General features: G+C 37.8%; 1 pseudogene; it reads left to right on the top strand.

Annotated features, from left to right (window-relative positions):
• Nucleotides 1–3,366: 3,366 nt before the first annotated feature.
• On the top strand, nucleotides 3,367–3,862 carry LOC140531591 (E3 ubiquitin-protein ligase TRIM39-like; annotated as a pseudogene).
• Nucleotides 3,863–13,436: the final 9,574 nt, after the last annotated feature.

Genomic DNA, 13,436 nt, shown 5'->3' with positions numbered 1-13,436 from the left:
GCAAAAAGCCCTGGGATTTTTTCTGTTAATCCCTCTCAACGCAGATCAGATTGAAAAGAAGAAACTTTACCCAGCCTCCCCACTTGGTGAAAGGAAGGAGGAAAGGGGCAAGGACGGAGGGGAAGGGCAGCAATTAGAGAAACCTATAACTCAGCACTTGCACTTAGGGTAGGACAGCCCATCCTTTTATTGACAATTTTTTTTTATATGAGCTGGAAAACCAATCGATGTCATCTGAAGGTGTGTTATTCTTGCATAATTATGTGAAAGACTTAAATACCTGGAGGAGAACATTGTTTCTAAGTGTTATGGAAATAATTAGATCTCATGGAAAGGTTATAGGAATGACTATTCCACATGAGATGAGGTAGATTATCCTGACTCAATTTCCCCACTAAGACACCTGGCAGACTTTAATCCTGGCTCAATGCAGTTGGCAATCTACATAAGTTCTTCCTGGAATTAACATGAATTTAAGGAAATATTGTTCCCTTACTTCAAGTCCCTATTCTTGTGGCAAATTTATACAATCAAAAGTTTTGTAAGTACAATAACAAATCTACTAAATAATAGGTTGATATTGGAACATGTGAGCTTACTACTATAGTGAAGATGTAAGTATAAGATTGAGCTATTTTGGCCTAGAATTTTAGCCCAATTAACACCTAGATATTCGGCCTTGACGTCTGTTACTAGTATATATACTCCTGTATAAGTTAGGATCTGTAATTCTTCATAATGGTATGGACATAATTAGATCAAAGGCTTGTGGAACTAAGGTATTATTTGTTACTTAGCATATATCATACCTGTCTCATTTTTGTTACATTTAGTTAATGTTAAAGGAAGAATGACTTGTCTTCTAACTTGCAAATACCTTGAAAGAAGCATAACATAACCAGAAGTTGGAATTGCTTTATGACTTGATATGTGTTAAAATTGATTACTCAGTGTGTTTATGTGTGTATTGCAGCCTGTTTTTACCTCCTTAGTAGAATCTTATCTTCCTAATGCAGAATGAATAATTGATTAATATAAAGTACGTTAAAAAAAAAAAAACTGGATTCTAATGTGAGTATCTTGAAAATAAAAATTGACCAAGGTTTCAATTTTTCTTTTAACAGAACAGAGACATAAGGTTTGAATGGCGATTTAAAATTGTCTCAAGATAAATTTTGTAGGATGGTGGATACAAGAAAGAGGATTTCTACAAGGTGATAACAAGAAGATGCTCTGCTGGAGATGGATGGAACAGCACTCAAACCAAAAACTTCATTGAATGGTGCCCCTCCCACTCATTGCTGTATGAAATGAACTTCTAAATGGACAATTCTTTTCTTTTGAATCTCTGTATCTGTTCTTACTAAGGGGATTGCCCCTTTTATTTCTTAAAGCATATAGGCACTACATTGACTAACACAGGAGGAGAAAATGGGTGGGGGAAACTCCTGGCCTCCTCCAAAGATTATTAAGACCTGTGGCCCAACCACATGGGCCTAGAATGAGAGATGGGAGTATAGGACCCCTATATACATTTTGAATAGGTTGACTTGGTTACAAGCAGTAGTGGAAATCATTAACCAGACACCACAGACTTTGGAATTCTTGGCTGACCAGAGTCAGTGCTTCAGAACAGGATGGTCCTAGATTATCTGTTAGTTGAAGGGAGAGAAGTCTGTGGAATGCTGAATAGTCCAATTGTTGCATTAAGGTTGACGATAATGGACAAGATGTTAAAAACACAGCACAAAGTGTTAGAAAAATAGCACATGTGCCAGTGCAAAAATGGGATGGAGTTTTTCATTTTAAATTAGTTCACTTGGCTAAATGGATCACAGTAGAAACAATTTGGATTTATTCTAATCTGTGCACTTGCAGGCCTTATCCTCTTATCCTGATTTATGCCATATTTAATTAATCTAATAACCAGGACAGTGGAAAAGTTGCTATTAATTAATGTAAAAAGGAGAGAGGTTCAAATGATCGTTTTGAGAAAGAGGTCCCTGTCTCCAGAAGACAGAATGTTTTTGAAGTTACAAACAGAATATTAGAAAAGTGAGAAAAATGTGGAAATATAAGTTGTAGGAGACCCACCCTGGCTACCACTCACCTTCTTGAAGTCCCTAACCAACCCCTATGACCTGTGCGCAGGCATGGTTATCCAATGGCCCCTCCTTCCACCCTTTTCGCAGGTCCATTGGGTGCTAACAATAAGAAGACCTAAACCCAACTCTCCTTAATTCCTTCTTGCCCCAGCTGATCAAGGTTGAGCCTAATTTATATCCATGGCATTTTACCCTTGACATCACAGGCTTCTCCCCACAGCTGGTGGTGGCCACCAGGCTTCAGCCTGGGGTGGGACTCAGGAAGCTTAGATTCTGCTCCTGGGATGTATTGCATGTATCTTTCAGGGGCTGGAGGAGGAGGCAGTAGCCTCAGGAACTCTGGTACCCTGAACTCCTGGATCTGGACCGGGGGGAGGGCAAGAAGGTCCTTCCCTTTTCTCATCCTAAAGCCCTGTACAGTCTTGAACTAAGCTACAGAGACTACAACTCTTCACCAGGTAAATAAGGGCAGATACAGGGCTGATTGAGGCAGGGGCTTCAGCGGCCTCAACAGCTACAACCTTGGAGAACTTACAGGTCAAGACAAGCTGCTCAATGTGCCTGGTGTACCTGAAGGACCCTGTCATCATTGAATGTGGGCACAATTTCTGCCAGACTTAAATAATCTGTTGGTGGAAGGAACTGGAAAGAGACTTCTCCATTTGCTGCAAGACATGTCTATTGAAGCCTCCAACCCAATAGGCAACTAGGTAACATGGTAGAAAAGGCCAAACAGCTACAAGCCTTCAAGTAGAAAACCCAAGATGGTAGTCTCTGTCCCCAGCACCATGAAGTCTTTAACCTCTTTTGCTGTGAGGACCAGGAACCTGTATGCTTGGTGTGTGGGATCTCCCATACCCACCACTCTCACACCAGCGTGCCACTGGGTGATGCTCCACAGGAGTATAAGGAGAAGCTGCAAAATTATCTAGAGCCTCTGGAGTAGAAACTGCAAGAGATCACCCAGTGCAAGTCATCTGAAGAGAAGCAGCCTGGGGAACTCAAGTAAGTGTCAAATGGAGAGAAGAGAGCATCCAACTGCAGAGGATTTTGAGGAATTACATCAAAGGCTAGAAGAAGAGCAGCAGCTTCTACTCTCTGAGCTGGAGGAGGAGGAGGAAGACATCCTGCAGAGGCTTCAGGAAAATGCTGCTCAGCTTGAGTCGCAACATCGAGATCTTGCCCATCTCACTGCTGAGATAGAGGGCAAGTACCTAGTCAGGTTTTGAGATGCTCAAAGATGTCAAAAGTGCACTAGAAAATGGATGTGATCCTGGACACAGAGACAGCTCACCCTAACCTACTCCTACCAGAGGACCGAAAAAGTGTCAAGTTTGTGGAAACTCCACTTCGGGACTTACCTGATACACCTCAGTGCTTTGCGTTTTACCCCTGTGTCCTGGCCACAGAGGGTTTCACTTCAGGTTGTCATTACTGAGAGGTGGAAGTGGATGGTAAGTCCCACTGTGCAGTAGGTGTGTGCCAGGACTCTGTGAGCAGAAAAGTCGACCTAACTCCACTGCCTGAGACAGGATACTGGAGGGTGAAATTGTGGAATGGAAAAAAATATACATCCATGAACTCACCTTTCACCTGTTTCTGCATAAAATTCAAACCCAGGTGGGTGGGTATATTCCTGGACTATGAGGCTGGCACATTGTCTTTCTACAATGTCACTCACCACTCCCACATCTATACTTTTACTGACCGATACCTTCACTGGAAAACTCTGACCACTCTTTTACTGGGGTATCTGAGCAGAATGATAGAATGCAATGCTTCTTACTGGCCTCTATAGAATGGGAATGCTGATGGGAAGGAACAGGGTGGGGTGCTGAAGTAATGATGACAAGGAGCAATATATTTGGAAGTATGTCTCTTAATTTCCTGCGTCTTGCTGCTAGAGGTTTCCTTACTGTCAGGCTCATGTCCTGTACTCTCCTGAAGAAAGTGAGGTAGTGGGAGGAAAGATTATCCTAGGAAAGAGAATGGGCCTGAAAGAGAGTCCCAAGAAATCATACATCTGGAGACTGTTCTTTTCCTGTTATGTGAAGAGGAGGTGAGGAGAGGTTTACTGAAGGTAAGGTTGTCTTGGTTGCCTACACTGTGCCCCACCAGTTTTCTCATTGCAAGAGGATTTTAGGGATTCCCCTTCCTTCTAAAGCAGAAGTAGGTTCAGAGAACCCTAAAGCCTCTGCTAACCCATTTTGGGTGATTCTATATGCCCTGGACAGTTTTGTTCCTTTGAGGGAGGTAGGATAATCTCTTTATCCTTAGAATGAAATAAAGGTGAATTGTCAGTCACATGGGAAAAAAAAAATAAGTTGTAGGAAAAAGAAAAAGCGGGGAATTGTGAGATATAAAGATTATATTTCCACACAGATGAAAGAAAGAGGGTTTTTCTTTCATGCTTCTCTGCAAAAGCAATTCTCCGAATAAGGGGAAAAATATGAAACCAATCACCAGAAACCAGTATCAGCCAAGTTTGAGGTTAAAATTGGGTAACTGGATTCATCTAGGCTTTAAGTGCACATGCTTAAGTGCTTCATAAATACTAACTTGTCCTCCCTGGGAGGAGCTAAAGCTCATTTTAATGCACATGTGATCTATCTGGATATGTGTGTGTGTGTGTGTGTGTGTGTGTGGTGTGTGTGTATGTGTGTGTGTGTGTGTGTGCATGCCTGCGTATGTGCACACAGTCATGTGTTGAAGGGGGAAACATGAAGTAGGTGTACTGGGAAGTTGTGCACCTCAGAGTACTCAGCCAATGAGGAAATAAGGGAGGGATTTCACATTTGGGATAAGGATTTAAAGCTCTAGCTTTCACTTTTGGAGTGTGTTGTAGTTCAGGCAGCATACCCATTTGTTGCAAGAAATGTAGAATATATGAGCTTGCCTCATCTACCACGGGAGTCTTTCTCATTCCTTCAGAAAATTATATTCTAACAAAAATAGCAAAATTAATCTGTTCCTGTAAAAGTGACCATGAGTTCAGTAATTGCTCTTTCCATTTTAAATTCTTCTAAATTACCCTCTGTATTGTTAATGTATTTTTAATGGAATTAATGTATTTTTAATGGAATAGGAAGATCTTTCCCAAACATTAATAGAGTTATATGATCTGCTTAAGTCAAGTGGAAGCCTAAGTCACATGAGTTTCAATCATATGAAGCCTTTGGTGGGAGGAGCTTGCTGAAAGGGTAAAACAGGAAAGGGTGGGGCGGAAAGCATGGAACAGTAAGAGGTGGAGCTGGAGCACAGCTGAGAGGAGATAAGTCAGACTAGCCAGAGCTGGGAAGGACACAGAAAGTAGGAAGCTGTGGCAGCAATTAGTGTGAATGGGAGAGCTTGTTTGTGATTTGTTTAAGGGAGCTAGTTTGTGAGAAGCCTAACAGAAGGAAGGCTTGGGGATGGTAATGCCCCCTGCATTGTTATTGTGTGTGGGATTTCTTTGTTACTATGATGAATTTGGTTTGCAGGTGTTGAGATTCAGTTTTCTGGTGTCTGAACAAATGTTTTTATTCTGTCTTCTATGTGGAGAGTCTGTGAACCTTGGGATTCAGAACTACACTATCATATTCATAGTCACTACAGGCACTGTAAATATTGCCTTAGTCATACACTCTCCCTTCTGATATACCCTTAATTACAGGTTATAGAATTTTGCCAAAAAAAGTCAAACTCACTAGTCTATATTTTCTAGGCTTCTACTTCTTCCCCCTTTTTTAATTTGGGAATTCAATAGGAATTCATTCAACGGTGTTCTCAATATTTATCTATGTCTGGCCTATCACATCTGCAACTTCTTTAAATATTTTGGAACACTACTAAAAGGACCTTTTGACTTGAATTCTTTGGGGCAACTATATGCTAACTAATTTATGTTGGGCTTTCATTATCTACATTTTTTTTTCCTTATTTCAACTTGGAAAATAAAATAGAAGCAAAATTTTCTCCATGCAGAAATTTATTCATAGTACCACTTTTTTGTTGTAGTAACAAAGAATCATTTTACGTGAATATATAATACTATAACAACATAAGGAATATTGCATGAGGAAGATTTCAGAGAATATTTGTATGAACCAGTGTTGGGTAAAGTTAGTAGAGTCAAGAAAATGGTATATACAATGACTCGTATTTTTGTTCAGTCATGTCCAACTCTTCATAACCCCATTTGTGGTTTTCTTGGCAAAAATACTGGAGTTGTTTGTCATTTCCTTCTCCTGCTCATTTTACAGATGAGGACCTGAGGCAAAGAGGGTTCAGTGACTCACCTAGAGTCATACAGCTAGTGTCTGAGGACACATTTGAACTCTGGAAGATTACTTTTCTTGACTTAAGGCTTGGCACTCTATTCACTGCATCACCCTATATTATAATATAAATTGAGAGACAAAAACAAAAAAAAACAAAAAACAAAAAAAAAAACCCTGGTAGGAGTGGCTCCAATGATATGCAATTTCCAGGGCCAAACTTGTTCCCAGAAAAGAGAAAACACATACCTGTTTCCAACAATTCCTTGTTACTCTTCCATCATCACTGTGCAGCATCTTCTGGCCACTATCAGCTTCCTGGGGCTCCATGATACTGCTACTTCCTGATTTTCCCCGTTTGTCTAAGTACTCCTCACTATCCTTTGCTACATCATAATCCACTATCTCCTTGGTCCATGTCTTGGTACCTGCTCTTTCTCTACACTGTTTCTTGGTAATTTCATCTGCTTTAGTGGGTTCAATCATCATCTCTATAAAGGTTATTCCCAAATTTCAAACTGGGATGGAAAGACTCTCAGGGTTGCTGGTCAAAAGAGAAACAGTTACTATATACTTTCACTCTGTGCTACTAGAGTAAGAACCTATTGTCCAATTATGAGCTCCACAGTGAATTGAGTATAAGGTTTGGTCTTTGATAAAGAAATCTAGCCAGTAAACCCCAAGCTAACAAGGCAGCTTTTAGTTTGTGTATGTGTGTGTCTGTGTCTGTGTCTGTGTCTGTGTGTGTGTTTGATTAAAGGGACCATCCCTTGATTCACTTCATGAAGAGGCCTATTCACTGAATGGATGTAACCACATTCAAAGTGAGAACCTGAAAAGACCTTAGTCTAAAAGGGCCAGACTCTTCCACTGCATCCTGGTCTTGATGAATATCATGCCACTGGATCCAGATGCCTTTAGAGGTGAAAGCGAGACTGGTGATCTTGTACAGCCCTGTCCCATGGAATCCAACTAAACTGCTAGTCGTATCATCATTCCGTGATGTCATGGTCCTCTGCAAGAACAAAAGACAAATACAACCTGTGAGTAGTCTCCTCCCTCTACTCTTTCCTCTCCATTCTCTCCCACTCCCTTCTTCCCTCTCTTGCCTTTCCCCTCCCCCTTTCCCTTCCTTCACCTGAGGGTGCTTTGCTCAAAAGAAGACACATTTTGTTGACTGAAAGTTGCCTCATTAGCTTGGGGTTTACTGGCTAGAGTTCTTTATCAAAGACTAAGCCTTAAATTCAATTCACTCTGGAGCTCATTGATAGGACAAAAATAGTTCCCTTTTCTCCCAGCACAGGGGGAATGTATATAGTAAATTGTAACTGTTTCTCCTTTGGCTGAAAGCCCTGAAAATCTTCCCCTCCCAATCTGATGGGTTTTTTTTTTGTTTTGTTTTGTTTTTATTGCTCTTGTTTTTATTATAGGAGCCATCCCTTGACTCACTTCTTAAAAAGTTCTATTCGCTGAATGGGTGTTGACTCACTACAAGTGAGAACCTAACAAGTCCTTAGCCTCAAAGGACCAGAGTCTGCCATTGTATCCTGAGCCATCTCCAGTTGTCCTGATGAATATAAGACCACTTGACCCAGATGATTTTGGAGGAGAAAGTGAAGCTGGTGCCCTTGCACAACTCCCCACCCTTCAAATCCAAATCAACTGTGAGTCTTATCATCATTCCTTGCTGTCATGGTCATCTTCAAGAAGGAAGGACAAACACAACAAAAACAATTCCAAATTTATTTTATTCAGCCTTGATATTTGTCGTAAACATATCTAAAGTCTAATCTCACATCACAGACTACATTTCTACTTGGATGTTTTACAGGCATTTTAAGCTCAATGTATTAAAAATGGAGCTCTTTATCTTTTATTTTAAGTACGTCTTTCTCTTAATTTAACTGTATCTGTTGAGGCAACCCTCATTCTTTCATACATCCTAGTTTGTAAGCTCAGAGTCATCTTTGATATCTACTCTCCTTTTCCCTTCATATATAATTATTTGCCAAGTCAGTAAAGTAACTCTTATTAAATGCTAACTATATGTCAAGCATGGGTGTAAGTGCTGAGGATAAATTATTTTCAGATTTCTGAGGGCTAGTTTTCTTTCTCCATTTTCAGTTTAAACATTTCAATTAGAGTCTCAAGTTTCTAGGAACGTTTTAAAAGTCTTGTTGATCCTACTTGCAGAGCATCTAGTTCAAATAATATCTTTGATACTCATCTCCTCCTCTCTATTCACACAACCAGCAACCATGTTCAAGCACTCATCACATTTCCCCTTGCTATTACTATTGATTCTTACTGGTCTCACTGTTTCCGTGGTCTCCCCTCCTCATTCTATGTTCACAACTAACAAATTGACTTTCCTAAAACAGAGATATGATCATTTCTTTCCCGTACTTAATAAGATTCAGTATCTCCCTCTTGAAGCTGAAATAAAAAACAAATCTTCTCTCTCTCTCTCTCTGTCTCTCTCTCTCTCTCTCTCTGTCTCTCTCTCTCTCTCTCTCTCTCTCTCTCTCTCTCTCTCTCTCTCTCTCTCTCTCTCTCTCCCCCTCTCCTCTCTCTCTGTCTCTCTCTGTCTCTCTCTGTCTCTCTCTCTGTCTCTCTCTGTCTCTCTCTGTCTCTCTGTCTCTCTCTGTCTCTCTGTCTCTCTGTCTCTCTCTCTCTCTCTCTCTCTCTCCCCCTCTCCTCTCTCTCTCTCTCTCTCTGTCTCTCTCTGTCTCTCTCTCTGTCTCTCTCTGTCTCTCTGTCTCTCTCTGTCTCTCTGTCTCTCTGTCTCTCTCTCTGTCTCTCTCTCTCTCTCTCTCTCTCTCTCTCTGTCTCTCTCTCTCTCTCTCTGTCTCTCCTCTCTCCTTCCCACTTAATTCTGTTCATCTGCTTCTAACAGATTATTCAAAAATGATTTAATATAATTCCTTTTCACACTCATAATTCAAATGAAACTAATGTATGGGTGACATTTTGTCCTTTCACAACCTATCCTCCATGCCTTGAACACTTTCTTAACACTTCCTTTTCTCACATCTGGTAAGAACTATAGTGCCGTTCACGACGCAATTTGTGTCATTTCTTATATAAGAATTATTAGTGTTCTCTCAGAAATTATTTTCTATTTAATTTATTTATCTGTATACATGTTGGTTCCCCCAATAGAAGGTAAACTCATTGGAAACAAGTACAGACATATCTCCAAATACTTAACATAGCTCCTTGCACCTCTTAGTATTTAACAAAAAGCTTCTTCAGTTGCATGGAAATAAACTGATTACATGCACTGGGAAGAAAAGTTATCTCTCTCTTGTTGATATGCACTCAATAATTAGCTTTTTTGGTACCCCTCAAAGATCAACAATATTCTTTCCTTATTTCCCTATTATTGAATGGCCTCACAGTAGAAAGGGTAGCACCACTACCACTCCATCTGCAGGAAGACATTCATACTCTTTCCTTTTTAACACCACCTTCTTCTATTTTCTATCCTTTTAATACCTTTACAAAGTTTCATCTTTGACATTTAAGGCATTTCTTTCATTTGTTCAAAAAATATTTCATTCTTTCTGGTAAATGGAGAAAGTAGCACATTCCAGTAGTGCTTTCCCTTTTTTGTCTACAATAGAAATACATTTGAATTTTGGACATAACTCATTATACATTGTACAAGAAGAAAAACAAATATCTTTTGTACAAGTCAACCAATTTTTATTTACCTTCCATATTGCTTTAAGCAAGTTCCACAGTTCATTATATTCATGTGTTAACCCTTTGCCAAACTGCCTATTTGCTGATATCATGCCACTAGATCCATATACCTTATTTTTCCTTGCAATTTTTCTCTAGCTACTTTACTCTCCTGGACACTGAGTTTTTTTGACCCACTTGGACCTTAAAACTTAATTTATTTCACACTCAGATGCAGAAAATACACATGACATAAGAAAAAAATAAAACTATGTGATTTATGCAAACATTCTTGACCCTTTAGTATGGAATCAGAGTTTTTATTGGAAGATCACATTTTGTTCCATTTGGTCAAGCTTAGGTATTTAACAGAAATCAATATGTTCAGATTCCATTTCCAGCACTTTAATAACTATGATAATGTATTTCAGGATAGTGGTGATCTTTTATATTATTATCCATATAAATGTTGTATTCCTCCACTGAAGTCCTATTCAGATGTCTCATCATAATATGAAGGTGAACCTATTATTTTTAAGACTATACCAATAGATGACAAGCTATGGCAGGCCTTTTCAAGCAGAACAAAACTTCAGATTCAATCCCATTAACTTAAATGTTTATGTATGACCTTAAATTTGTCCACTAGCAAATAACTTTTCACCTTTTCATAACATTTTTGAATAAAATATACTATGTCAAAGCTCTCTGGGCTTGTGATCAGCTTTGCTGTAGGGACACAACAAAAGGATGAAATTTTATCATTTTGATGTATTGAATTATGGATTGTTTCATTCAGCAGATGATAATTTTGAATATTACAGCTTGTTGATATCAGATAAAATCTACCCTTTACTTTGCATTTCCTTGTATCCAAATCTAATCTTGTTCCTTATTAACCCAAACAGACATCTGTCTGCTCTGAAAAGATCATAGGAGTTGAGAATAAAACCAACAACAGATTTAGAAAGTATCTTAAATAACTATAAATTATTCATAGGAGCATTATTTTGCTCTCAAATTAGCACTGATTTTATAAGATGGTGTTTTTAATAAAGTCATTTAGATGTCAATGAATTATTTTTCAGATTTCACCTATATTTATTACAATTAATGTAAAAATACTTAAATGAATTTTACACACCTTCGCAGTTATCTAATTCTAGAAATATGATGAACTGTCAGGGGGAAGAGGGTAGAAGGAATTTCTCTTCATTAAGGGTTTTCAAGTAATTACTGAGTATTTAGTAGATACTGGGATTCTTGTTCAGGTTTAGCAGGGTGGAAAGGATGATATAGATTTCCCTAAGAATTTGATTCTGTGGTAGTACTTGATTCTTGGTTTCATTATGCTTATTCCTACGGTATTCCTTTGTCTAAGCAATGTTAACTATACTCAATATTTCAATGGATCTATGATTTAACTGATTTGGGTACACTTTCTCATTTAACTTGACTCACCAATATATCCTTCTATAAATCCAACACAGAGAAGTCTGTGTTTTTGAAACACACTGGAGGCTGTCATGTAGATATTTTGACATTCAATTTGTATGGTTGTAGTAAGGTTATTAAGATTATTCCTTGATATCATATATGAATGTCCTAGTACCTCTTATAATCCTATCTCTTTCAAGTATTATGCATTATGTTGCTTCTTGTGTTATTCCTACATATTACTACATCTTGTACAATCAAATAAATGCAAACTAAATTTTTCAGGCTTCTTTTTGTCACATCTGACAGTAATCTAAAACACATGCTAAAAACCATATTATTTTACCTAACTACACATATTCATCTCTTACATTATTAAATGTCAGAGAATGAGATAGGGAGAAATTTAAAAAGTTATCAGCAGTAGCTAGGACTGCAGCAAAACAGTGAAGTCACCAAAATTAAGTGATATAGAAAATAATAGCTTTGAAATATTAATGTTTTTCATCTCTATTTTTATTAGGAAAATCTAATTTATATGGCAAAGACTTCAGTTATGCCATTCTCAAACTAATATAGGTACGTGATTTGCATTATTTTTAAACTATTTTAATTTATTGAAGAAAAAAACGACTTAAAGTAATGGAAATGTACAAACTGGTAACAACCCAATTTATTTTAACTTTTCAAGGTATTAGAACCTTTTTGATTATGCTAAATTTAGTAAAGAAACATTAATGAACAAAAGTAGAATAGCAATCCCTACTGCCTACAAATGTGTCTAGGAACTCACCACTTCATTCTTCTTAAAACAACAAGGCCAATGACAATGACACAAATTGACAATGTCACTGATGAAAGTAATCCTTCATTTGACCTTACCATTTCCTCAAGGTATCATCTAATTTTTCTCCTACAGCTTTCACAGCCAAACTCCTAGAAAAAGTTATCTATTTTGGTATTCATTTTCCACATCCTATTTTTTTAATCATCATCTTTCTTTATTTCTCTGTTGCATCTGATATTGCTGAACATTTTTGGCTTCCATCTCCTTTTTTTTCTTGATATTCATGTTACCTTTGATTTTCTTCCTACATGTATAACCATCCCTTTTCAGTTATTTTACTTCAAATTATCATAATACATATTCCAGCCCATAGCTGTAGGCATAATTCCAGTTTCTATCCTATGCGTAATGTTTTCTTCGCATTTCTCTTTGGCTCTGTCTCTATCTCTCTGTCACACACACACACACACACACACACACACATTCATGCATCTTCCTCTCTCTTGATGAACAACTCTCATGGATTTAATTTTTATGCAGATAATTCTCAAGTCAGTATAATCAGATCTAGTGTGCCTTTTCATTTCTACTCCCACATTACAAACACTCTGTTTTATGTATTTCAGATTAAATGTCCTATCACCATAACATATTCAAAATTTAACTTATTAACTACACTCTCATGTTAACTCTTTTTAGAATATACCTATTTTTGTCAAGTACGTTACCATATTTTTAGTCACAGAAGTTTGCAGCCTTAAAATCAGACTTAACTATTCATTCTCTCTCATACTACATACCTAATCACTTGGCAAATCTTGTTTTTTTTCTATTTCTATAACATTTCTCACATCCATGGCTTTTTCTCCATTTACAATGCTACTGCCATTTTTTAGATTTCATTATGTCTTGTCTAGAATATTAAAGTAGCTAGTATTACAATCAATAATAATCTCTTGGGTAAAACTTAATATAATCTTTCAAAGGAAAAAAATGGATATTTAACAAAAATGAGGACTTCCAAGCATTTCTGAAAAAAGACCAGAGTTGAATAGAAAATTTGATATGCACACATAAGACTCAAGAGAACAGAAAAAGTAAACATCACGAAAGAAACATCATAAGAAATTCAGGGTTAAATTGTTTACACCTCCATATGGGAAA

The sequence above is a fragment of the Notamacropus eugenii genome, chromosome 3, assembly GCF_028372415.1.
Source record: "Notamacropus eugenii isolate mMacEug1 chromosome 3, mMacEug1.pri_v2, whole genome shotgun sequence".
In the NCBI taxonomy this organism is placed as follows: domain Eukaryota; kingdom Metazoa; phylum Chordata; class Mammalia; order Diprotodontia; family Macropodidae; genus Notamacropus; species Notamacropus eugenii.
The sequence above is the reverse complement of the archived record's forward strand: the minus strand, read 5'-3'. Positions and strand labels throughout refer to the sequence as shown.